The following is a 26,503-nucleotide window of genomic DNA, read 5'->3' as shown; positions in this document are numbered from 1 at the left end:
GTACCTGAAAAATTGTTGGAATCTGATATGCAAAGAGAAGGCAAGTGCAGCTTGAGGTATTTTGCAATCTGCCTGCTTTCAAGTGGGTATTAATTAACATGGGAAGGAATTTTAATATTGCAGCTACGGCTACACTGCAATGTAAATAATGATTAACGGAGTTATAGGTTTACAATAGCTTGGTTTTGTGACAGGATTGCCTTATTACTGGTCGGTGAGGGAACAGAACTGTGTACATGTTAAACGTTGCAATTTAGCACGCACCTTTGTGCTTATTTCATTAAAATAAAGAGTTATCATTCATCAATGCAATTAAAGCAATCATTTTTGAGTTACTGTAAGCTAGTGTGCTTAATATTAAACCAGAAAGAATTCTTGCTCCAGCGTAAGGCCATAGAGTCATAGAGTTTTACGGCATGGAAACAGGCCCTTCGGCCCAACTTGTCCATGCCGCTCTTTTTTTTAAACCCTAAACTAATCCCAATTGCCCGCATTTGGCCCATATCCCTCTATACCCATCTTACCCATGTAACTGTCTAAATGCTTTTTAAAATACAAAATTGTACCCGCCTCTACTACTTCCTCTGGCAGCTTGTTCCAGGCACTCACCGCCCTCTCTGTGAAAAGATTGCCCCTCTGGACACTTTTGTATCTCTCCCCTCTCACCTTAAACCTATGGCCTTTAGTTTTAGACTCCCCTACCTTTGGGAAAAGATATTGACTGTCGAGCTGATCTATGCTCCTCATTATTTTATTTCATAAGATCACCCCTCAATCTTCTACACTCCAGAGAAAAAAAGTCTCAGTCTATCCAGCCTCTCCTTACAACTCAAAGGTGTTTGCATTTTTTCAACATCAAACATTATTTTGGAAATAATGAGGTTTGTGGCCACTGGATCAGAAGGGATCCAGTGATCCTATTTGTTGACTCCTGCAGGAGTTGCAGCAAAATTTATATTTGCAGATTTTTTTTTATTCATTTGTGGGACATGGATGTCGCTGGCTGGCCAGCATTTACTATCCATCCCTAGTTGCCCGAGGGCAGTTGAGAGTCAACCACATTGCTGTGGCTCTGGAGTCACATATAGGCCAGACCAGCTAAGGATGGCAGATTTCCTTTCCTAAAGGACATTAGTGAACCAGATGGGTTTTTCTGACAATCGACAATGGTTTCATGGTCATCAGTAGATTCGTAATTTCAAATGTTTTTCACTGAAATCAAATGCCACCAACTGCTATGGCGGGATTTGAACCCGGGTCCCCAGAACATTAGCTGAGTTTCTGGATTAATAGTCTAGCGATAATACCACTAGGCCATCACCTCCCCTACTTACCATAGAGTGAAATGCTTGCACTGATGTCGGACGGAAGTTAATCAGAATAACATAGCGCGCAGTAGTGGGACTGGGAGTAAATGCCATTTCCTCTCATGTATCAGAAGCCACCACGCACAGAATTACAGTGCTGTGAATGTGTACTGCGTACAATCACATGGCAGGGATGGACATGAACTGGAAACCCTGTCCACGCCTGACTCAATTTCAGTTTGGGATGGACGGTAAGTTGGTCCACCTCTGCACGCATTCGATCTCTGCAGGCAGGGGTCAAAATTGGTAGGAAGTTGACAACATGATCTGCCACTTACAAGGTCAGTGAACAATTGTCTCTTTTCCCCATTGACAGTTTTTATGGATTAGCCCTTCTCACTCTCCCCTCTCTTTTGCAGCGATCATTCCCTGGACCCCCATCACTACCCCCCCCCCCCCCCCCACCCCATCAGCAACACACAGAAAGAGCGGCCTCATAGTTCAGTGATGCCTCTTTACAGGTTCTCCTCCCCACCACCCAGGAAGGGTGAGAGGTTCTCATTCCCGGGGTGGGCAATGGAAAACCTTCCTACCTCACCAAGGGGTCCTGGATGGAGATCACAGAGAAGGCTGAACCAGCCAGCCAGCAGAGTGAGAATGACACTGAGTACACCCTAGAGACAGACGTAAAACTGGTGTTTACGGATAAACTGAGCTTCTTAATGTTTTAAAGTTAAAGTTTAAAGTTAAAGTTTATTTATTGGTCACAAGTAAGGCTTACATTAACACTGCAATGAAGTTACTGTGAAATTCCCCGAGTCGCCACAGTCCGGCGCTTGTTCGGGTCAATGCATCTAATCAGCACATCTTTCCGACTGTGGGGGGAGACCGGAGCACCCGGAGGAATCCCACACATTTCCTTCTCTGCCATAGGCCATCGTCATAAGCTGAGAGTCCCAAGCCCATAAAGGAAAGCAATGACTCCAGCTCCGAGGATGAAGATCCACAGCACCTCAAGGATACACCATCACCTGCCTCTCCCTCATCCTCCACCGGCCGCAGTTACACTCGCATGGACCTTAGACATGTGAGTGTTGTGATTACATCATGGATGGGTCCCAGTAGCCGAGGCAGACTGTGTTAGCCCAAGGCCCCTAACAGTGGGAGCATTATTGAAAACAGGCCCATGCTGAGCCCCAGGCTGATGACAGGCCTCTTGCCTGGATGTTGATTTACCTCCAAGAGATGCAGAGACAGGTGGCACAGTGGTTAGCACTGCTGCCTCACAGTGCCAAGGACTTGGGTTCAATACCGGTTTGGGTCACTGTTGTGTGGAGTTTGCACATTCTCCCCCTGTCTGTGTGGGTTTCCTCTGGGTGCTTCGGTTTCCTCCTACACTCCAAAGATGTGCGGGTTAATTAATGGGCCGTGCTAAATTGTCCCTTAGTGTCAGGGGGATTATCTACGGTAAATACATGGGGTTATGGGGATAGGAACTGGGTGGGATTATGGTCGATGCAGACTCGATGGACCGAATTGCCTCTTATGCACTGTAGGGATTCTATAAAAGTGAGAGGCAGGAGAAAATCTGATGGAGCTGCCAGGGACTGTGCAGAACCTTGCTTCAATGATGGAGGAGTCCATCCAAGTCTTGAGCTCTGACAAGGCTCCACCGTCCGAGGTTCTGACTTCCTCTATGGAGAGGTTGGTGGCCACTGTGAAGAGCCAGGTCCATCATATGATCGATATTCGCAAAGTCCTACACTTTGTTGCCCTGTCCCTGGGCTCAGCATAGTGAGTGGAAACAGGCACTCGGATTTCCACTCCAGGTGCCCTTCTCCTCAGGGATACAAGGAGGCACCATTGTACAGTGAGATACTCCAGGGTCATTTTCTCAGGGGACAAAGTTGAGCCGTCGCTCCTCGTCCAATTTGCTGATGATCCCAGAACCTTCTGTCGGCGAGGCGGAAAAGGGAGCCTCGTTTTGTCAGCTGATGATGATCGGGATGCTTGTGTTGGATCACAGGGAGACGGTGAGTTCTCACAGTAAAGACAGTAAACTGAAAAAACATGAAAATAGTCATAGAATCATAGAATCCCTACATTGCAGAAAGAGGCCATTTGGCCCATCAAGTTTGCACTGATCCTTCGCCATTCCTGCCCTGTAACCCCATGTATTTAGAATCACATGCCAGTATTTTATGACCTCGCTCGCCTGAGGCTCGTAAGATCCCGCCCGAGGCTAACGGAGAATGCCATTCTGCGAGCTTCAGCTGCCCCCGATTCTGGGGCGGGCGAGGCGGTAAAATTCCGGCCTTAGAATCAACGGCATGGAGACAGGCCCTTCAGCCCAAGCTTGTCCATGCCGACCAAAATGCCCATCTAAGCAAACCCCATTTGCCTGCATTTGGCCCATATCCATCTAAACCTTCCCTATCCATGTATCTGTCCTAATGTCTTTTAAATGTTGTCAATGTCCCTGCCTCAACCACTTCCTCTGGCAACTCATTCCACATACATACCACCCTCTGTGTAAAAAAGTTGCTCCTCAGGTTCCCATTAGTTCTTTCCCCTCTTAAACCTATGCCCTCTAGTTCTCGATTCCCCAACCCTGGTAAAATTTACCCCACTAATCTCCCTAACCTGTACATCTTTGGTCAGTAAGGAGCAATTTAGCATGGTCAATCCACCTAACCTGCACACCTTTGGACTGGATTGATGCAGAGCCCCAAAACTCTTTGGATGAAAAGAAATTCTAACCCTAAATCTCTGTATCATAGTTATGGATGCCATCAACAATGAGAACTATTTGCTCATATGGACAGGTAATGCTGACACAGAATGCTGGGGCTCATTGACCACAGATCAGCAGTTTCATTTAGTCTGGGTGTCCATTTCACAACACTGAACCCGCATTCATAAGGAAAATTCAGCGGATGTGTGTTATCAAGCTGTGCCAGACCATGGGTTAGATTCAGCAGGGATTGATCCTGCCTCCCTGCGTTATTCCCCCTTGAAATCACTAACAATCAGCACCTTATATAATCAAAACCATCTTGATGCACAGTTCAGGTCACTTTGAGTCACATGGGACTGTCTGTCAGGGATTGTGAGCAGGTATGACATGTTTTGTATCTTTCAATAGGAAAAAGCTCGCAGAACGGCATTCTCCATTGGGCTCGGGCAGGATCTTACGAGCTTCGGGCGGGCGAAGTTGTAAAATACCGGCATATGATTCTAAATACATGGGGTTACAGGGTAGGAATGGCTAAGAGTCGGTGCAGACTTGATGGGCCGAATGGCCTCTTTCTGCACTGTGGGGATACTATGATTCCCAAATGTTTTTTCAGTCTACCGTCTTCACTGTGGAAAATCTTTTTTGCCCAGAGGCAAACTCCACCCAATCTCAAATGATTTCATACTCAGAATAGCCACAGCAAATTATCCAGCAAAGTTTATGCCAAGATAAATAACAACAATGGAGCTTAAAGAATAAGGTATACAGTTTGCTGCCCCTATGTTAGTAGATTGGACATTACACCCTTCATTGGAACTCACCTACAGGCAATTTTCAAAATCTACTGTAATGTTTGCATAGGCCAGAGGTGTGATACCTTATTGTTCACATCAGGTTGGATTTGAGATTAATCCCAGGGATCTGCCCACCAGAAAATGGGGACAATGGAGGTAAGATTTGGGCATCAAAAGCAGCTTTTAGTGATTTCATAGAATCCCGACAGTTCAGAAGAGGGCCATTCGGCCCATCAGGCCTGCAACGACAACAATCCCACCCTTACCCCATAACCCCACATTTGTACCCTGCTAATCCCCCCAAAACTAGCATGGCCAATCAACTTAACCTGCACATCTTTGGACTGTGGGAGGAAACCGGAGCACCCGGAGGAAACCTATGCAGACACAGGGAGAATGTGTCGACTCCACACAGACAGTGACCCAAGCCGGGAATTGAACCCGGGTCTCTGGCGCTGTGAGGCAGCAGTGCTAACCACTGTGCCGCCGTGCCACTCATTAGCTTTAAAGACCCCTAACAGTGGTGAGGGGCAGGATATTTAGGGGGAAATGTGAGGAAAATCTTATATACCCAGAGGGTGGTGAAGGTCTGGAATGTGCTGCCTGGGAGGGTGGTAGAGGCAGGTTGCCTCACATCCTTTAAAAAGTACCTGGGGGATGAGCACTTGGCACATCATAACATTCAAGGCTATGGGCCAAGTGCTGGTAAATGGGGTTAGGTGGGAGTTCAGATGCTTCTCGTGTGTCAATGCAGACTCGATGGGCTGAAGGGCCTTTTCTGCACTGTATAATTCTATGATTCCATGAAAGACAGATTGAGTGCAGATCTAATCGAATTGACAATGTCAAATCCAATGTCTGAACCTTTGCATATTTTATCTTCAATGAGTCTGAATTTCCTCAGGAATACCCACAATTGTCAGTTACAACACCCTCAGAAGAAGTGTTGTGGAGCCATAGAAACACACAGCACAGAAAGATTATTTCAGCATTGTGTCTGTGCCAATTATTTGCAAGAGCTTTTCCATTACTACCTTCCCACAAGCCCTATCGCTATAGCCATGCAACATTCTGCTTTTTAAATATGTGTCGAATTCACTTTTCAAAGTTGCAATTGAATTGGCTTCAACCACCTCTGTAATCAATGTTTTCCAGACAATAATAACTCAATATAGAATTGCTAAGTTAATTCATGTCAGCATCGCGGCCAATGCTGTTTTCGTGAACCACTGCGGCCATGTGGTGTAGGTAAACCCACAGTGCTGTTAGGGAGGGAGTTCCAGGATTCTGACCCAGCATCAGTGAAGGGACAGTGATATATTTCCAAGTGAGGATGGTGTGTGACTTGAAGGGGAGCTTGCAGGAAGTGGTGTTCTCATGCATCTGTTGCCCTTGTCCTTTAAGATGGTAGGGATTGTAGGCTTGAAAGGTTCTGTTGAAGGAATCTTGATGAGTTTCTGCAATGCATCTTGTAGATTATACTCACCGAATCATAGAATCCCTACAGTGCAGAAGGAGGCTATTCGACCCATCGAGCCTGAACCAAGAACAATCCAACCCAGGCCCTATTCCTGCAACCCCACGTAAGTATCCTGCTAATCCCCCCGACACTGAGGTTAATTTAGCGCAGTCAATCAACCTAACCCGTACACCTTTGGACTGTGGGAGGAAATCGGAGCACCTGGAGGAAACCCACGCAGACCCGGGGAGAACAGGATGTTGGCAGATGGAGCAGCGTTTTTGCTACGCAAACGTTTCGAAGACTTTCGTGACTGTTGGAGTTATTACTTTTACAATTTTACTCATGCTAAGTCAGAGGTTACGCACTTATATAACAATGGGCCGTGATAAACCAAATATGAGCAGGAATCAGTGTTATGAGAAAACTTGTCTCACAACACCAGGTTAAAGTCTAACAGGCTTATTTGGTAGCACAAGCCACAAGCTTTCAGAGTGCTGCTCCTTCATCAGGTGAGTCGGAGTTGTGTTCACAAACAGGGCATATATAGACACAAACTCAATTTACAAGATAATGGTTGGAATGCGAGTCTTTACAGGTAATCAAGTCTTAAAGATAGAGACAATGTGAGTGGAGGCACATAGACAATTTAAACCTTGGGACCCAGACTACATCCCTGGCTTCCATCCCCAAAGTAGAGCCATCCTCTAGCCAGCTGAGCGAGGCAATGGTGATCTGTGTTCCAGTTGAGGGCCCAATGCTTTGTTACACCAGACAGGATACCTCCTGTGAGATTGAGGCTTATTCAGGTCCGACCTAATGAATATTTTAACAACACTTTGTCTTGCAGCATTTCTGATATTTATCTCCATAGTCTGAATCTGGCAGATAATAATAGGAAACAGCATGGGGTCAACTGATGAGACCCAGCCCAGGGCATTTGGAAGACAGGCAGTGAAAAGTGTAAAATTAAGCTCATGTTACATGCAACACTCTGGAAGGTACGACCATCATGAAGCTAAACTAATGTTAAAAATAAAGGAGCCATGTTCACTGAAAAATGTTAGTGCAGTGTTACGCCGACAGACACTGATACTTCCTTCAAGGCATTAATTCAATTCAGTTTGATGGAATTCTTGTTTTGCGTTACAGAAGCCTTCATTTAGATTGCATTTCGAAGTAATATTGTGAGTTTTTCAATAATACTCGAAAATCATACAGAAAATTCTGTAGGTTCATATGTTGTAAGCTCTTTCAAATATTTATGGAAAATATTGCAGCCTTGACTGCAATGCAACACAGTTTTATATAATGCCACCATAAAAGCAGATATTGTGAATTTAATTAGGTTCTAGTAAGGATAGCCTTTGATCTCTTTTATTATTCATTGCACAAAATGTATTTACAGAAAATGCCTTATTGGGTACACTGTCATCTCGTGGGCTCAATTAAGATGACGGATAAGGTGGGCTGAATAATTAAAGGTGTGCTCTGTTAACCTGGGGAGATATGTCGTGGCTATTCAGGGTACATTTCATGTATTCAGAAGTTGGTCTTGAAATGAAACACAGGTCCCTTGAGCTCCTCCAAATGGTTCAGTGACAGACTGTGAGCCGAGCTGTACAGATTCAGTCACAAGTCAGTTCTATGCAAGCTCATCTCAATGCAGGCAAATGCTAGGACCACTGCAATTAGCTTCAGTGATTTGATTTGATTTGATTTATTAATGTCACATGTATTAGTACACAGTGAAAAGTATTGTTTCTTGCGCGCTATACAGACAAAGCATACCATTCATAGAGAAGGAAAGGAGAGAGTGCAGAATGTAGTGTTACAGTCATGGCTAGAGTGTAGAGAAAGATCAACTTCATGCAAGATAGGTCCATTCAAAAGTCTGATGGCAGCAGGAGGGTCATCCAGACTCGAAACGTTGGCTCTATTCTCTCTCCATAGATGCTGTCAGACCTGCTGAGATTTTCCAGCATTTTGTGTTTTTGTTTCAGATTCCAGCATCCGCACTGTTTTGCTTTCAGCTTCAGTGTCTTTTCAGCATCTCCTGTTTAAGGGAGGCGATGGCCTAACGGTATTATCGTTAATCTATTAATCCGGAAACTCAGCTAATGTTCTGGGGGCCTGAGTTCAAATCCCACCACGGCAGGTGGTGGAAAATGAATTAAATAATAAACATCTGGAATTAAGAATTACTGATGAGCATGAAATCCATTGTTGGAAAAACCCATCTGATTCACTAATGTCCTTTAGGGAAGGAAATCTTAAGGGAGGGATGGGCAGTAAATGCGGCCAGCCAGCGACACCCATGTCCCATGAGGAAAGCAAAACACCTTAGCTATTTCCAATATCTTTTCTTCCTTAAATATCATTTCATTGTCTTACTGAGAAAATCATTCATGTCAGCCAATAATGCCCAACTTTTCTGTTAAGCCAACTTACGATATCTCCATCGAGTTGTTTCTGGAGTTCAGACGAATGAGGGGGGAATCTCATGGAGAATGATAAAATTCTAACAGGACAAGACAGGGTAGATGCAGGAAGTGTGTTCCCAATGGTGGGGGAGTCTAGAACCAGGGGTCACATCTGAGGATACGGGGTGGACCATTTAGGACGGAGATGAGGAGACATTTTTTCACCCAAAGAGTAGTTCGCCTGTTGAATTCATTACCCCAGGAAGTAGTTGATGCCAAAACATTGAATGTATTCAAGAGGCGGCTGGATATAGCAATTGGGGTGAATGGGATCAAAGGTTATGGGGCAAAAGTAGGATTAGTCTGTTGAGTTGGATGATCAGCCATGATCGTAATGAATGGCTGCAGAGCAGGCTTGAAGGGCCAAATAGCCTCTTCCTGCTCCTATCTTCTATGTTTATATGTTTCTATGTCTCTCTCTTCCCTAGTCTCTCCATAGAGCTTTCCAACTTTTCATTTTTAAAAAGTTTGATACCTCAACATTTCACCAGAATTTTCACTTTACAGAGGTTGATAGGCCTGTTAACAGGAGATTGAATAGATGTGTTTAAAACTCTGAAGGGTTTTGATATAATTGGCAGAGAGAGAAACTGTTTCACTGTCTGACTCACTATGCCCAGCTGATGAAACTTCACCACCCAGGTAGATATTGTTACCTGCTATCTTTATGATTTGTCAATCAACTCGAATGTGTTGCATCACAGCATGGGTACTGAAACTCAGGATATTTTTGTCTTTGAACTGAACAAGTGGTAACCTAAAGATGGCTGCCTCACAGGAGAAGCTGTCCAGCACTTTGGGGGCAATCTTACCAAAAACATTCTAAGTGCTGAATGACTGAGAAAACAGGAACATTTCAGACTTTTTTCTGTTGAGTTGAAAAATGAAAACTTATGACACTCAGTTTAAAAACAAAAGCCACAATGTGATTCTCGCCAGTAGGAGGAGGGAGTGGAGCTTGTTCTCGCTGGGAAGCCAGCTGCTGAACTCTAGGGGTGCTATTGTGCCCAATCTCCCAATGCACTGTGTATACATGTACACATATACACAGTGCACAGGGAGATCTCCTGTTATTCAGCACCATCCCCCTGCCACCCCATAGACATCAGGGCCTGACACCTATCATCATCTGGTCTACCCAAATAGACCACATCATCAGCACAGACTAGATTTGGGAAAAAGTGGTCTGATTGACAACAATGTTGATAATTGCAAAGATATATGCTCAAGATCAAGAACCATTTCACAACAGAACAGGGCTGGATTCAGGAAATCCCCTTGCCTTACTCCAGATGATTTTTCATTTATTCATTGACAGGAGGTGGGAGTCACTGGTAGGGCCAGAATCTATTGTCCTTCACGGTTGGCTTAGAGGGGGAAGTAGTGAGCTGCCTTCTCGAATCATCAAAAGTGCTGCTGATGAAAATATTCCCACATTGCTATTTGGCAAATTGTTCTAGGACTTGGACCCAGAGGTAGTGAAGGAACAGTGCTGTTGTGGGAAATTTCAAGAGGTGGTCAATTGTGTCTTAAAACTAAGACAATTCAAAACTTGCAAGGCAAATATCTCTCCATAAAATATAAAAGCAAGACAATACAAACTTACAGCCGACCGGAGTCTCACGACGGGTTAAATAGCTCTAAGGACAGAGCAACAGAACCTCTCCAAAAGAACTGAATTGGAGGGTCAAATACAGATCAATTATACTTTTTCATAATCAATAATTCCACCTTTCATTAGCTTAAAATCCATTTCACTTAACAGCCAGACAACAATACAAATCTCTGTCAAATATCTCAGCCAGCCATAAGATATTTAATAGCACAGTGATATATTATTTATCCAACTGATTCCGGACGTAGTTTCCCCTTGGCACTAACTAACTCCCTGTCGCCTGGTAACGGTAGACTTTACCACAAGGTCAAAATGGACATTCCCACTAGCTCACTGCCATGTAGAATAGACATGTGTCCTTGTCTTCAGGTTCATATCTATTCTGTGTCAGGGTAATGAATACATCGATTCACAATGTTGCATAGTACGTCGCCTCTTAGGAATGCCACCCAATAAGACTTGCTGACGAACCTGTTCCCAGACCTTTGGCTTCAAACCATTGATTTCTACTGCCATGCCTTTCAATAACTTTGTTTGGATAAACTGTACAGTACATTAAAATATCAGCATATATGTTTTAAAATCATAATTACTCATTTTGATCCACTTACTGCATTCACATATGTGTAAGCTGTTTGTGTTAGCTTGCCCAATAAGCACTTAATTTACTGATTTCTTGTCTTTTGAAAGACTGCATGCTGCCTGTAAATCTTATTTGCTGGTTAGAAACCCCCTTCAACAAGCGCTTTAATTTGCAGTGACTTGGAGTTTGCAGGCAGTGGTGTTCTTCATGCAACAGCTGCCCTTGTTCTGCTAGTTGGTACAGGGAATAGAATTAGAATGTATTTCAAAGAAATCCTGGCGGGTTCCTGCAGTGCTGGAGATCAAATACACTGCAGCCACATTTTCCCCCAGCGAAGCGAGTGAATCGTTAAGATGGTGGATGGGGGACCCCGTCAACCAAGGCAGATTGGTCCAGGATGGTGTCAAGCTATTTGAGTGCAGGAGTTACATCTATCCAGACAAGCCGGGAGTATTCATCACTTGTGCCTTGTAGATGGTGGACAGACTTTGAGGAGAAGATGAGCCACTCACCATAGAATTGCTAGCATCTGACCTGCTCTTGCAGCTGAAGTATTTATATGGTTGGCCCAGTTCAGTTTCTGCTCAATGGTAGCTCACAAGACTTTGATAATCAGGTATTTAGCAGTGGTGATGCCATTGCAAATCAAGGTGAGATGGTTATTCTCTCTTGTTGGAAATGATCACCTGGGAGTTGTGTGATATGAATGTTAATGATCATTTATCATTTGAAGCCTGGATCTTTTCCAAAACTAGTTGCATTGGGACACAGGTGCCGGAATTTTACTGCCTCACCCGCCCGAGGCTCGTAACATCCCACCCAAGGCCAACAGAGAAGGCCGTTCTGCGAGCCTTGCCCGCCCGATTCTGAGGCTGGCGTGCCAGTAAAATTCCAGCCAGGGTGTTTCATTATCTGAAGAGTTGAGAACGGAAGTGAACACTGTGAAATTATTAGTAGAAATCTCCACTTTTTCTCTCATGGTGGATGTAAGGTCACTGATGAAACGGCTGAAGATAGTTACACTCCTGGGGCTGAGAAGATTGGCCTCTGATAACCACGGCATCTTCCACTATGCTAAGCACTAGAGTATTTTCCCATGATCCCTTTGACTTCAATTAGGTGTCGAGGTACAAGTTAGAAAAGTTCTGGCACTCGAATGCCTCCCAGTCTCACTCTAAATATGGGGTCGAATATTTCAGGCTTGCATTTCGCCAGTTGGGACTACAAAAGCAACCAACATTATCAAGGACCCCACGTACTCCAGACATATTCTCTTCCCCCTTCTTCCGTTGGGAAAGAGATGAAAAAGTCTGAGGTCACATACCCACCGACTTAAGAACAGCTTCTTCCCTGCTGCCATCAGACTTTTGAATGGACCTCCCACGCATTAAGGTGATCTTTCTCTCCACCCTAGCTATGACTGTAACACCACATTCTGCATCCTCTCATTTCCTTCTTCCCTCTGTACTCTATGCACAGTATGTATTGCCTGTATCGTGCACAAAAAACATATCCCAATACATGTGACAATAATAAATCAAATCAAATATATCCCAAACGTTGGGCTCACTGATGCCTTGTGCAACCTTCCATAAATTTGTTTCTGTAGATAGAGACACGCATTGCCTTGCCATTTATATATGCAGCTTATAATGGACAACTGAATCTTTGATGAAACTCTGTCATAGTGATTACTGAGTGCAAGTGAAGCCCATTGAAAAAAAATCAGCCTTGTTTCTTTTATAGAATAATTCTACTTCTCACATGTAAATCCTCATCCAAGTCTATTGCATATATGTATATAGTTCAAAATGAGTGCTGCAAAATGAAGCGGGGAATGAGGAGGTCACTACGTTGGGTCAAGAAGCAACACATCGAAAAATGGGAATCAAAACTGAAAATGTAGTACAAGTTGGTGTCTGTATAGTTCACTCCTTTGCTTTACAGCTGGTAAGGAAATATTGGGCTAATCATTTCGTCAGAGCTGACGAAGGGTCATCTAGACTTGAAACGTTGGCTCTATTGTCTCCCCACAGATGCTGTCAGACCTGCTGAGATTTTCCAGCATTTTCTATTTTTGCTTCAGATCCCAGCATCCGCAGTATTTTGTTTTTAGGATAAATGGGGGGCTTAATAAACTAGAAAAGGGTTATCAAGAAGAGGACAAAAATGGCAAAAAAACACAGATTGTAAGAATTCTTACAAAGAAAAAAAAAGGAGGAGAGTAGCTAAAGTGAACATTGGTCCCTCAGAGGCAGAGATGGGAGGAAATTATGGGGAATAAGGACAAGACAGAGAAATGGAGCAAAATAATGCGTTTCTCTCTCCACAGCAAACGTCACAAACTACCAGGAATAAGGGGTAACTGATGGGTTAATAAGGGTGAGGAACTTAAAGTAATTAGCATCAGAAGAGTTGGTAGTTTAGTGTCATACAAACCCATTATCGGAATCAATTTTAGATACATATCTGAAACATCATTGCATTCAGAGTTCGCTGTTTTAAAAATTTCCATTTCTTTTTCTTTCATTCCATTGTATCAAAGGTTTTTTTGGATAGTGAACTGTGCAAAAGTGTTCGCAATCGAAGGCTCTTGTCGTGTAACATGCTGTTCTAATCTGCGGCACGGAAGAAAATGCGTTCAGGAAAGAACTTAAATGCCGTGCCCCTCACAAGCCCGGCCATGTGAGTGCAAAGGATTCACACATCACTGCAGCTTGTTTATCCTTTTGAGTTTAACTGCAGCCTATCAAGTGCTCATGAGAGGAATTCTACAGAGAAAATAAATGTTCTAAGAGCTTTGAATCCTCAGCAATTAAACACAACACTTAGTCAAGTAACTTCCCATGTACAATCTGAAGAAACAAGTGTATAACATTTTCTTGGTTTTATGGTTTTAAGATGAATTAGTCAGGCAACAGAGCAGAATATATCTGAGAAATGTCTAGGGCATTCTTAGCCTTTATACACCTGAGAGGAAGAACCCAGCTAACCAGAATAACAAACAATATCCCACAACATCCTTCCTGATTTTATTTTTCCTCTCCAACCAAGAGAAAGAAAATCACAAACTAATTTTGACCACGCGAGCATGACAATGATTTTGGATCATAAGAAATAGGAGCGGACACAATCTGTATGGCCCCTTGAACCTGCTCTGTCATTCAATGTGATTATGGCTGGAAAAAACCTCACACCCATTATATTGTAAAGTCTTTCGAGCGGATAGAGATTAAAGGCCAGTTTTTTGCTCCAGCACCCACCGATCCAGCACTGGTTGGAAGTAACCGATGCCGGGAATCAGATGCACCACATGATTCTCTTGGCACCCCCCACCATCATGTCCGCTCTGCCATGTTCCAATGAAATTCCTCTCAAAGAATGAGGAAGAGCCAAGCTTTTGGGGAGTGTTACGATCAGGTGAGCAGGATTTGAATGGCCACCCTCTTTCCCAACTCTTTGATTGACCAAAACAGGCTTTTTTTAAAAGAGGATCATAGAATAGAATCCCTACAGTGCAGAAGGAGGCCATTCAGCCCATCGAGCCTCGGTCCCACCTAGGTCCAGAAATTATTTGCATGAATATAGTGTCTTTCACAATCTCACAATGCCCTAAAGTCTTCCACAGCCAATAAAATATTGTTAAAGTGCGCTGACTTTTGTAGTGTAGGATGGTGTAATGGGGCATCCAGTTAGATCCCAATACATTTCCATAAACAACAAAGATATATATTCATAGAATCATAGAATCCCTATTGTACAGAAGGAGGCATTCAGCCCATCGAGCCTGCACTGACAACAATCCCACCAAGGCCCTATCCCCATAACACCTACGTATTAACACTGCTAGTCCCACTGGCACTAAGGCCAAGTTTTTGCCACTCCGTCTGCCACGGGAATCGCAGCAGGCAAGGAGCGGCAATGGAAAGGTCCAATGACCTTCGGTGGGATTTTACAGTTTTGGGACGAACAAGGCCATAAAATAAGAACGTAAGAACATGAGAACTAGGAGCAGGAGTAGGCCATCTGGCCCCTCGAGCCTGCTCCGCCATTCAATAAGATCATGGCTGATCTTTTCGTGGACTCAGCTCCACTTACCCGCCCACGCACCATAACCCTTATTCCTTTACTTATCAAAAATGTGTTTATCCTTGCCTTAAAAACATTCAATGAGGTAGCCTCAACTGCTTCACTGGGCAGGGAACTCCACAGATTCACAACCCTTTGTGTGAAGAAGTTCCTCCTGAGTCCTAAATCTGCTTCCCCTTATTTTGAGGCCATGCCCTCTAGTTCTAGTTTCACCCGCCAGTGGAAACAATTTCCCTGCTTCTATCTTATCTATTCCCTTCATAATCTTACATGTTTCTATAAGATCTCCCCTCTTTCTTCTGAATTCCAATGAGTATAGCCCCAGTCTACTCAGTCTCTCCTCATAAGCCAACCCTCTCAACTCTGGAATCAACCTAGTGAATCTCCTCTGCACCCTCTCCCTAAGGGGCAATTTAGCATGGGCAATCAAACTAACCCACACATCTTTAGACTGTTGGAGGAAACCGGAGCACCCAGAGGAAGCCCACACAAACTCGGGGAGAACGTGCAAACTCCACACAGATAGTCACGCAAGGCCGGAATTGAACCCAGGTCCCTGGAGCTCTGAGGCAGCAAAGCTCACCACTGTGCCACCGTGCCGCCGCAGGATATGCTGGCCTATCCAGTGAATGTGTGACTCTTTCTGTGCTCTGACTGTGCAAGAAAAAAACCCAACAGGTTTCCTTCTATTTTTTTAAAAGAGGGATGGCACGAGGGTACTCAGTGGAATGTGCGGGGTGGGGGGATCTTTTTTACACAGCGGGTGGTGGGGACCTGGAATGCCAGGTGAGGTGGTTGAGGCAGACACGTTAGCGACATTTAAGACTTATCTGGATAGACACATGAACAGGCGGGGAATAGAGGGATACAAGGCGATTGGTCTAGATCAGACAACGTGATCGTCGCAGGCTTGGAGGTCCTGTTCCTGTGCTGTGCTGTTCTTTGTTCTTTGTTCAATCAACCCATTTGAAGATGAATAATTACAAATGCTCCAAATTTCACACACACACACATTCAAAGTGATTGTCACACAGGGGATTGTCGGGATGCTCTGAGAATGGTCCCATTCACACTTTCTTTTCGGGACATTATCTCTGCTGGCCTTTACTGCACAGGTTGGCTTTACTTTGGAATTTATCGTGTACAGCTATCCAAAACTTCAGATACCTCAGGAGCCATGGTTTCGAGTAACTGGAACGTGGTGATGATCTTTTCAAAACCCAATCAGTGGTTTCCAAACAGTAAATGTATAAAGTCGACACAGAAAGACTGGAGGAGCAGTTCGCGGCTATCTTGTTCAAATCACAGGAGATTTTGCATCCACCCAGGAGGGCACACAGCTTTGACGTCAGCAGTTCTGATGGCGCAGCTCTCCTTTAGGACTAGATTCTCTGCTCAGACCTCTGGAGTGGGTCTTTAAGCTTCAATCTTCTGACTCAGACCTGAGAGTGCAACCACTGTGCCACAGAGATTATTCCGCAAGTGGAGTGAAAAATAACATAACATTGTTTTAATTTGATTTATTATTGTCACATGTATTGGGATACAGGGAAATGGATTGTTTATTGCGCACTATACAGAATGTAACCGGTGACAACTTTGTATTGGATGTAACGTGACCAATGGGAACAAGATTTCCCATTGAACAAGAAAGATCACAGGTTTAGGCTGCTGGGCAGTAGGTACAGAGAAGATGTTAGGGGTAAGTTTTTCACTCAGAGGGTGGTGGGTGCGTGGAATCGACTGCCGGTAGTGGTGGTGGAGGCAGTTTCGATAGGGTCTTTTAAGAGACTTTTGGATACGTTCATGGAAGTTAGTAAGATAGAGGGTTATAGGTAAGCCAAGTAGGTAGGGACATGTTCGGCGCAACTTGTGGGCCGAAGGGCCTGTTTGTGCTGTAGCTTTTCTATGTTCTATGTTCTAAGATTTAAGGATCAGCTGACCCAGTAAACCATGGAACCAATTAGAGTGATGTAATAGTCAGCTGACCAGCTGATTCACTATAAATAAGGAACTATGTAGAACTGTGGGAAGCTTGGAGTGGCCCAGGGCAAGGCCCCAAGTTTGTTGGAATGATATTTGTTTATTAAACTCTTTCTTTGATTTATAAGTTGGAGTAAGTTTCATTTTATTTTCATTAGCTGCATTTTGAAGAATTACTTCTGAAGAAACAAAGCATACCATTCATAAAGTACATAGGAGAGAAGGAAAGGAGAAGTTGCAGAGTACAGGCTGGAATTTCACTGCCCTGCCCGCCACGGGAATTGGAGCGGGCGAGGGGGGGACCTTGGGCGGGATTTTGTGGTTTCGGGCCGAGCAAGGCTTTAAATTCCTGCCCATAGTGTTACAGTTATAGCTCGGGTGTAGAGAAAGATCAGCTTAATATATGGTCGGTCCATTCGAAAGTCTGATGGCAGCAGGGAAGAAGCTGTTCTTGAGTGGCTTGGTACGTGACCCCAGGCTTTTGGTATTTTTTCCCGAAGAGAGAATGTCCAAGGTGCGTGGGGTCCTTGATTATGCTGGCTGCTTTACCGAGGCAGTGGGAAGTGTAGACAGAGTCAATGGATGCGAGGGTGGTTTGCGTGATGGACTGGGCTACATTCAGGACCCTTTGTAGTTTCTTGCGGTCTTGATCTGTTTGATGCATCTGTAAAAATTGAGAGTGGAAGTTCACAATCTTTCTCGCTGCATAATGTACTTTCAAAACACATATAAAGATGTTTTGATGTGGAAAAGGCCATCAAAAATGTTGAGGATAAGTTCAGGTGACAACTTCTTTATTGTGGTGTCAATTATCAGAATGCCCAACTGTTGCGTTTGCAAACTGACAGAAAAAAAGGGCAGAACACAGTCAGATTAACTTCCCTCTAATTCACCAATAATTCACTCCAATAATGTTTTTTATCCCTTTCATGCAGAATTAAGCAAAGATCTTAAAGACACGAGTAACTGTCAATCCTGCTTGTTTCTAACTTTTAAATGAACATGAAAGTTTCTCATTCTTTGAAAATAATTCTAAAAATATCAAAGGTGTACAGTGATTGCAATTTGTTATTTTTCTCATTGGTAAGTAGCTGATCAGGTGGCATAGTGGTTCGCACTGCTGCCTCACAGCGCTAGGGACCCAGGTTCAATTCCAGCCTCGGGTCACTGTCTGTGTGGAGTTTGCGCATTCTTCCTGCGTCTGCGTGGGTTTCAACAAAGAACAAAGAAGATTACAGTACAGGAACAGGCCCTTCGGCCCTCCAAGCCTGCATCAACCATGCTGCCCAACTGAACTAAAACCCCCCACCCTTCCAGGTACCATATCCTTCCGGGTGCTCCAGTTTCCTCCCACACTCCAAAGATATGCGGATTAGATTGATTGGCCCTTCGTGTCAGGGGGGTTTTCAGGGTAAATACTTGGTGTTACGGGAATAGGACCTGGGTGGGATTGTGGTCGGTGCAGACTCGATGGGCCAAGTGGCCTCCTCTGGGTGCTCCAGTTTCCTCCCACATTCTGAAAGATGTGCTAGTTAGGTGCATTGACCCGAACAGGCGCCGGAGTGTGGTGACTGGGAGAATTTCACAGTAACTTCATTGCAGTGTTAATGTAAGCCTTACTTGTGATTAATAAATAAACTTTACTTTACTTTTCTGCAGCGTAGGGATTCTATTCTAAGATTCTATAGATCATCTCACGTTACCTTGTGAAGGTAATGATGAGTCCTCTCCTGAAACCAATGCAGTCCATGTGGTGGTAATGTCTTCATTCACCTTGGATTTATACACTACCTTTCATGACTTCAGAATGTCTCAGAGCTCTTTACAGCCTTGACACCAACAGAAACAAAATCATTGCCTACAATTCATTTTAAAAAAAATTTTTACTGCAACAAACCAACTAAACTTCATACAATTCAAAACACTAATTCACGGTGAATGTTTTGAATCCAAAGGTAAATTTCACTTAAAGTAGTTGATTCAATGAAGATACACCTCACATACCTCACAGTGCCAGGGAGCCAGGTTCAATTCCGGCCTCGGGTCACTGTTTGTGTGGAGTTTGCACATTCTCCCCGTGTCTGCGTGGGTTTCCTCTGGGTGCTCTGGTTTCCTCCCCCAGTCCAAAGATAAGCAGGTTAGGTTGATTGGCCATGCTAAATTGACCCCTAGTGTCGGGGGATTAGCAGGGTAAATATCTGAGGTTACAGGAGTAGGGCCTGGGCGGGATTGTGGTTGATGCACAGTCAATGGGCCGAATGGCAGGATTTGAGTTATAAAGTTGGATTGGAAGAGAGAGAGTGTCCGGAGCGAGAGAGAGTGTCCGGAAAGTGAGAAAGAGTGACTGGAGAGGAAGAGACTTTTGTGTAGACTTTTAATTTTGCACTGGCGGAAAGAGGGAATGTGAGATGACAGAGGAAAGGTAACGATTGCAGGGACGTTGGTGAATGGGAAATTGGGCTTGAAGTTACCAGTATCACACTTGAATTGTTTGTTCACCAAACAGCCCAGGCAGAATGAGGTTATCTAATTTGTCATGCCCTTCCTGTTCCTTCCCTTCCCTTTCCATCACCTACACTTGCTTCTTCTCCTCTCTCTTCTGGAAGCTTGTCCTGCTCTGCGTAACTTCTGATCATTCTTCCAGGCATGCTTGATGCTAAGAGCAAAGCCTACTGGACATAATCCACTCGTGTCCAGAAGCAACCGATCTCAAGATTTTAAGTCAATAAAAAATGTATTTCAGCACCAGCCAGATCATCGCTTGTAACCACTGAACATGCAGCCATTGCTGTCAAAAATAATCCAGCTTCTAAGTGATCCCTTTCAGTGAAATGCCACATCATACAAGGCTATGGGCTAGTGCTGGAAAATGGGATTAGAATAGATAGATGCTTGTTGGCCTGCAGAGGCACAATGGGCTGAAGGGCTTCTTCCTCTACTGTAAAGCTCAATGGGTCGGATTTTCCGGCCACGCTCGCCCCAAGTCCGGAAAATCTTGCCCGAGGTCAACGGACCTTTACATGGTCAATGTCCCATTTGCTATGATTCCCATGGCGGACAGGATGGTAACATTTTGCCCAATGACTCCATGTGCAGTTCAAAAGTTCTCTAACTCTAACAGTGTAAAGGCTCTTTCACTTTCCAATTCAATCATTACACCCTCAAGTTGCATTCATAGGTAGCCGTTTTCTATTTGAGGTTCCCAGGTATGGTTAACTCTTAAACAGCACCCTTACCAAACCTCCTTAGCTAGGTTGATGACACAACCTTGATGGCACAGATTCCCCCAGAGACTCCTTTGTCAGAACCCTTTAAATCGTTTCTCTCAAATCTAAATCTGCATCAGTAAACCTGTCCCATTCATAATCTGAGCTCTCCCTGTCATCCCTTTCTATCCTCTTTATTTCCCATGCAAGCAACTTTCTCTACTCCACCCCGCAACCCCCTCCTCAACTCCCACCCACCCCTCCCAGCTGCAGAACTGATACCTACACCAGGATTTCTGCCTATGTATTCTGCAACTAAGTCCTTCTGCTCTGACACACACATCAGCCCAATTAGCTTTCTATTTACCCTTTGTTTCAGCTAATTTCGATTGCCATAGCAATGAGATCACAACAGCACTTCTCAGAAGTCTAAGGACACATTGCCAGAATTATCTTAGTTTCACTTTCAATTTAAAGGGACTTCAGTAAAATAAAATATCGGCCTTTTCCCAAAGCAAAGGTTTGCTCGACACAGGGCTGGCATCAAATCAGTGTTAAACACTGATTGAAAATGTGATCTCTTCTGCTCTCCATCTGGCCGGCAGTTGTTGGATACACATACGTTTTAATCCCTTTATGAAGATGGTATTTGGCGCACTTCCAATTGGAAGAGCGTATACACGAATCTTGGATGTCATTTTCGTAATTTAAGGTGCCTCGTAGTGCCTTACAATTCGGCTCTACAGCACCCAATCTCAGCCTTGGGTGATTAACAAATGGCCAATAAAAACAGACTTCACATAATGGAACGACAGCACAGAAAGAGGCAATTTGACTCGTCATGCACCTGATGTGCAAACACTTCACTTGAAGTGACTTCAGGATCTCCATTTCCATATCCTTTGCCCAATTTCCTCTACATTGTTTCCTTCCAATTTTTAATTTGGATGATGTTATACCCTCCTCAGTCGCTATGTAATGATGAATGAAATCATTTGCATGAATATAGTGTCTTTCACAACCTCACAATGCCCTAAAGTCTTCCACAGCCAATAAAATATTATTGAAGCCACTGCCTTTTGTAGTGAAGGATGGTGTAATGGGGCATCCAGTTAGATCCCAATAATCTTCCATAAACAACAAAGATATATAATCATAGGATCCCTACAGTGCAGAAGGAGGCTATTTGGCCCATTGAGTCTGCACTGACCACAATCCCACTCAGGTCCTATCCCCATAACCTCACTTATTTGCCCTACTAGTCCCTCTTACACTAAGGGGCAATTTACTATGGACACTCAACCTAACCCGCACATCTGTGGACTGTGGGAGGAAACCGGAGCGCCTGAAGGAAACCCGCGCAGACACAGGGAGAACATGGAAACTCCACAGACAATGACCCAAGGCCGGAATTGAACCCCATTGATGTAGACAGGGAAATGTTCTCCACTACACTTCCTGAAGTCGATGACAATCTCCTTCTGCTATGAGGCAGAAGTGTTAACCACTGTGCCACCATGCTGCCGGGTATTAAAAATTAAAATAGTTTCCCAGGTTCACTTACATTCCTCTAAAAAGGACAGACTGGGCCTTAGTTTATCATCTGATCTAAAAGACAGTGCTTATGCACTGTAATGTCCACTAAACAAGTCTCTGGAACTGGAATCCCCACTGTCAACATCCTTGGGGTTACCACTGACCAGAAACTCAACTGGACACACCACATAAACACAGTGGCTACAAGAGCAGGTCAGAGGTGAGGAATACTGTGGTGAGTAGCTCACCTCTTGACTCCCCAAAGCCCGTCCACCATCTGCAAGGCACAAGTCAGGAGTGAAATGGAATATTCTCCACTTGCCTGGATGAGTGCAGCTCCAACAACACTCAAGAAGCTTGACACCATATAGGACAAAGTAGTCCACTTGCTAGCACCACATCCACAAACATCCATTTCCTCCGTTATTGGCGCTCAGTAGCAGCAGTGTGTACTAGCTACAAGATGCAATGAAGCAATTCTTCAAAGATCCTGAGACAGCACTTTCCAAACCCACCCCACTTCTATTTAGAAGGACAATGACAGCAGATATATTTTGATTTGATTTATTATTGTCACATATATTAACATACAGTGAAAATAATTTTTTTCTTGCGCACGATAGAGACAAAGCATATTGTACACATGGAAGGAAAGGAGAGAGTGCAGAATGTAGTGTTAAAATCATAGCCAGGGTGTCGAGAAAGATCAACTTAATACGATCCATTCAAAAGTCTGATATCAGAAGGACGTATTTTACACAGAGGGTGGTGGGGGCCTGGAATGCGCTGCCGGGCAAGGTGGTGGAGGCGGACACACTGGGAACGTTTAAGACTTATCCAGATAGCCACATGAACGGAGTGGGAATGGAGGGATACCAAAGAATGGTCTAGTTTGGACCAGGGGGAGCTGCGCGGGCTTGGAGGGCCGAAGGGCCTGTTCCTGTGCTGTATTGATCTTTGTTCTATATATTAACATACAGTGAAAATAATTATTTCTTGCGCAATATAGAGACAAAGCATATTGTACACATAGAAGGAAAGGAGAGAGTGCAGAATGTAGTGTTAAAATCATAGCTAGGGTGTCGAGAAAGATCAACTTGATACGATCCATTCAAAAGTCTGATGGCAGCAGGGAAGAAGCTGTTCTTGAGTTAGAACATAGAACAGTACAGCACAGAACAGGCCCTTCGGCCCACGATGTTGTGCCGAGCTTTATCTGAAACCAAGATCAAGCTATCCCACTCCCTATCATCCTGGTGTGCTCCATGTGCCTATCCAATAACCGCTTAAATGTTTCTAAAGTGTCTGACTCCACTATCACTGCAGGCAGTCCATTCCACACCCCAACCACTCTCTGCGTAAAGAACCTACCTCTGATATCCGTCCTGTATCTCCCACCACGAACCCTATAGTTATGCCCCCTTGTAATAGCTCCATCCACCCGAGGAAATAGTCTTTGAACGTTCACTCTATCTATCCCCTTCATCATTTTATACACCTCTATTAAGTCTCCCCTCAGCCTCCTCCGCTCCAGAGAGAACAGCCCTAGCTCCCTCAACCTTTCCTCATATGACCTACCCTCCAAACCAGGCAGCATCCTGGTAAATCTCCTCTGCACTCTTTCCAGCGCTTCCACATCCTTCTTATAGTGAGGTGACCAGAACTGCACACAATATTCCAAATGTGGTCTCACCAAGGTCCTGTACAGTTGCAGCATAACCCCACAGCTCTTAAACTCCAACCCCCTGTTAATAAAAGCTAACACACTATAGGCCTTCTTATCAGCTCTATCCACTTGACTGGCAACCTTTAGAGATCTGTGGATATGGACCCCAAGATCTCTCTGTTCCTCCACAGTCTTCAGAACCCTACCTTTGACCCTGTAATCCACATTTAAATTTGTCCTACCAAAATGAATCACCTCACATTTATCAGGGTTAAACTCCATTTGCCATTTTTCAGCCCAGCTTTGCATCCTATCTATGTCTCTTTGCAGCCTACAACAGCCCTCCACCTCATCCACTACTCCACCAATCTTGGTGTCATCAGCAAATTTACTGATCCACCCTTCAGCCCCCTCCTCTAAGTCATTAATAAAAATCACAAAGAGCAGAGGACCAAGCACTGATCCCTGCGGCACACCGCTAGCAACCTGACTCCAATCCGAAAATTTTCCATCGACCACCACCCTCTGTCTTCGGTCAGACAGCCAGTTACCTATCCAATCGGCCAACTTTCCCTCTATCCCACACCTCCTCACTTTCATCATGAGCCGACCATGGGGGACCTTATCAAACGCCTTACTAAAATCCATGTATATGACATCAACTGCCCTACCTTCATCAACACACTTAGTTACCTCTTCAAAAAATTCTATCAAATTTGTGAGGCACGACTTGCCCTTCACGAATCCGTGCTGACTATCTCGGATTAATCCGCATCTTTCTAAATGGTCGTAAATCCCATCCCTAAGGACCCTTTCCATCAATTTACCAACCACCGAAGTAAGACTAACCGGTCTATAATTACCAGGGTCATTTCTATTCCCTTTCTTAAACAGAGGAACAACATTCGCCATTCTCCAGTCCTCTGGCACTATCCCCGTGGACAGCGAGGACCCAAAGATCAAAGCCAAAGGCTCTGCAATCTCATCCCCTGCCTCCCAAAGAATCCTAGGATACATTTCGTCAGGCCCAGGGGACTTATCGACCTTCAGTTTATTCAAAACTGCCAAGACATCCTCCCTCCGAACATCTATTTCCTCCAGCCTATTAGCCTGTAACACCTTCTCTTCCTCAAAAACATGGCCCCTCTCCTTGGTGAACACTGAAGAAAAGTATTCATTCATCACCTCGCCTATCTCTACTGACTCCATACACAAGTTCCCACTACTGTCCTTGACCGGCCCTAACCTCACCCTGGTCATTCTTTTATTCCTCACATAAGAGTAAAAAGCCTTGGGGTTTTCCTTGATCCGACCCGCCAAGGACTTCTCATGTCCCCTCCTACCTCTCCTAAGCCCCTTTTTCAGCTCATTCCTTGCTAACTTGTAACCCTCAATCGAGCCATCTGAACCTTGTTTCCTCATCCCTACATAAGCTTCCCTCTTCCTTTTCACAAGACATTCCACCTCTTTTGTGAACCATGGTTCCCTCACTCGGCCATTTCCTCCCTGCCTGACAGGAACATACCTATCAAGGACATCCAGTATTTGTTCCTTGAAAAAGTTCCACTTTTCATTAGTTCCTTTCTCTGACAGTTTCTGTTCCCAACTTATGCCCCCTAATTCTTGCCTAATCGCATCATAATTACCCCTCCCCCAATTGTAAACCTTGCCCTGCCGTACGGCCCTATCCCTCTCCATTGCAATAACAAAAGACACCGAATTGTGGTCACTATCTCCAAGTTGCTCTCCCACAACCAAATCTAACACTTGGCCCGGTTCATTTCCCAGTACCAAATCCAATGTGGCCTCACCTCTAGTCGGCCCATCCACATATTGTGTCAGGAAACCCTCCCGCACACACTGCACAAAAATTGCCCCATCCAAACTATTTGACCTACAAAGGTTCCAATCAATATTTGGAAAGTTAAAGTCCCCCATGACAACTACCCTGTGACCCCCACACATATCCATAAGAGTTGATTGGTCCGTGTCTTCAAATTTTTGTATCTTTTTCCGGACGGAAGAACGTGGAAGAGAGAATGTCTGGGGTGCGTGGCTGCTTTGCCGAGGCAGCAGTAAGTGTAGACAGAGTCAATGGATGGGAGGCTGGTTTGAGTGATGGACTGGGCTTCATGCACAGCCCTTTGGAGTTTCTTTAGCTCTTGGAGAGAGCAGGAGCCATACCAAGCTGTGATACAAGGAGAAAGGATGCTTTTTATGGTGCATCTGTAAAAGTTGGTGAGAGTCATAGCTGACATGCCAAATTTCCTTAGCTTTCTGAGAAAGTAGATGCGTTGGTGGGTTTTCTTAACTACAGTATCGGCGTGGAGGGACCAAGACAGGCTGTTGATGATATGGACACCTAACCCCACAAATTTATCCTGCGAATCCCTCTAACTTACACACCCTGGGACTCTAAGAGGCAATTTAGCATGGGCAATCAACCTAACCCACACATCTTTAGACTGTTTGAGGAAACCGGAGCACCCAGAGAAAACCCACGCAGAGATGGGGGAATGTGCAGACTTCGAAAGACAAGTGATTCAAGCCAGGAATTGATGCCAGGCCAGGTCCCTGGCACTGTGAGGCAGCAGTGCTAACCACTGTGCCACCGTGCCGCCCACGACTGAATAAAAAGAAATTAATGCACAACCTTCTGACTCAAGGCTGGCACTAGAAACAGAGATCCACCACTCCATCACACAGCGATCGCAGTCGATATCTGTCAGCGTAGTGCAATAACGAATCACATCTTCAGATTCAGCAGGAGGTTTTCTAGTTGCAGTTAATGTTCATCCAGGTATAGAATACCTTGGACCCATGCATGCCATCTCCTGACATGGACTTCCTGTTGGATTGAGCAATCAAAAAATTGTGTTGTTTTCAAAGTTTATTCATGAGTGTCACACACAGGCTTACATTAACACTGCAATGAAGTTACTGTGAAAATCCCCTAGTCGCCACGCTCCGGCACCTGTTCGGCTACACTGAGGGAGAATTTAGCATGGCCAATGTACCGAACAAGCACATCTATCAGACTGTGGG

This window comes from Mustelus asterias, chromosome 6, assembly GCF_964213995.1.
Source record: "Mustelus asterias chromosome 6, sMusAst1.hap1.1, whole genome shotgun sequence".
Classification (NCBI taxonomy): domain Eukaryota; kingdom Metazoa; phylum Chordata; class Chondrichthyes; order Carcharhiniformes; family Triakidae; genus Mustelus; species Mustelus asterias.
The sequence above is the reverse complement of the archived record's forward strand: the minus strand, read 5'-3'. Positions refer to the sequence as shown.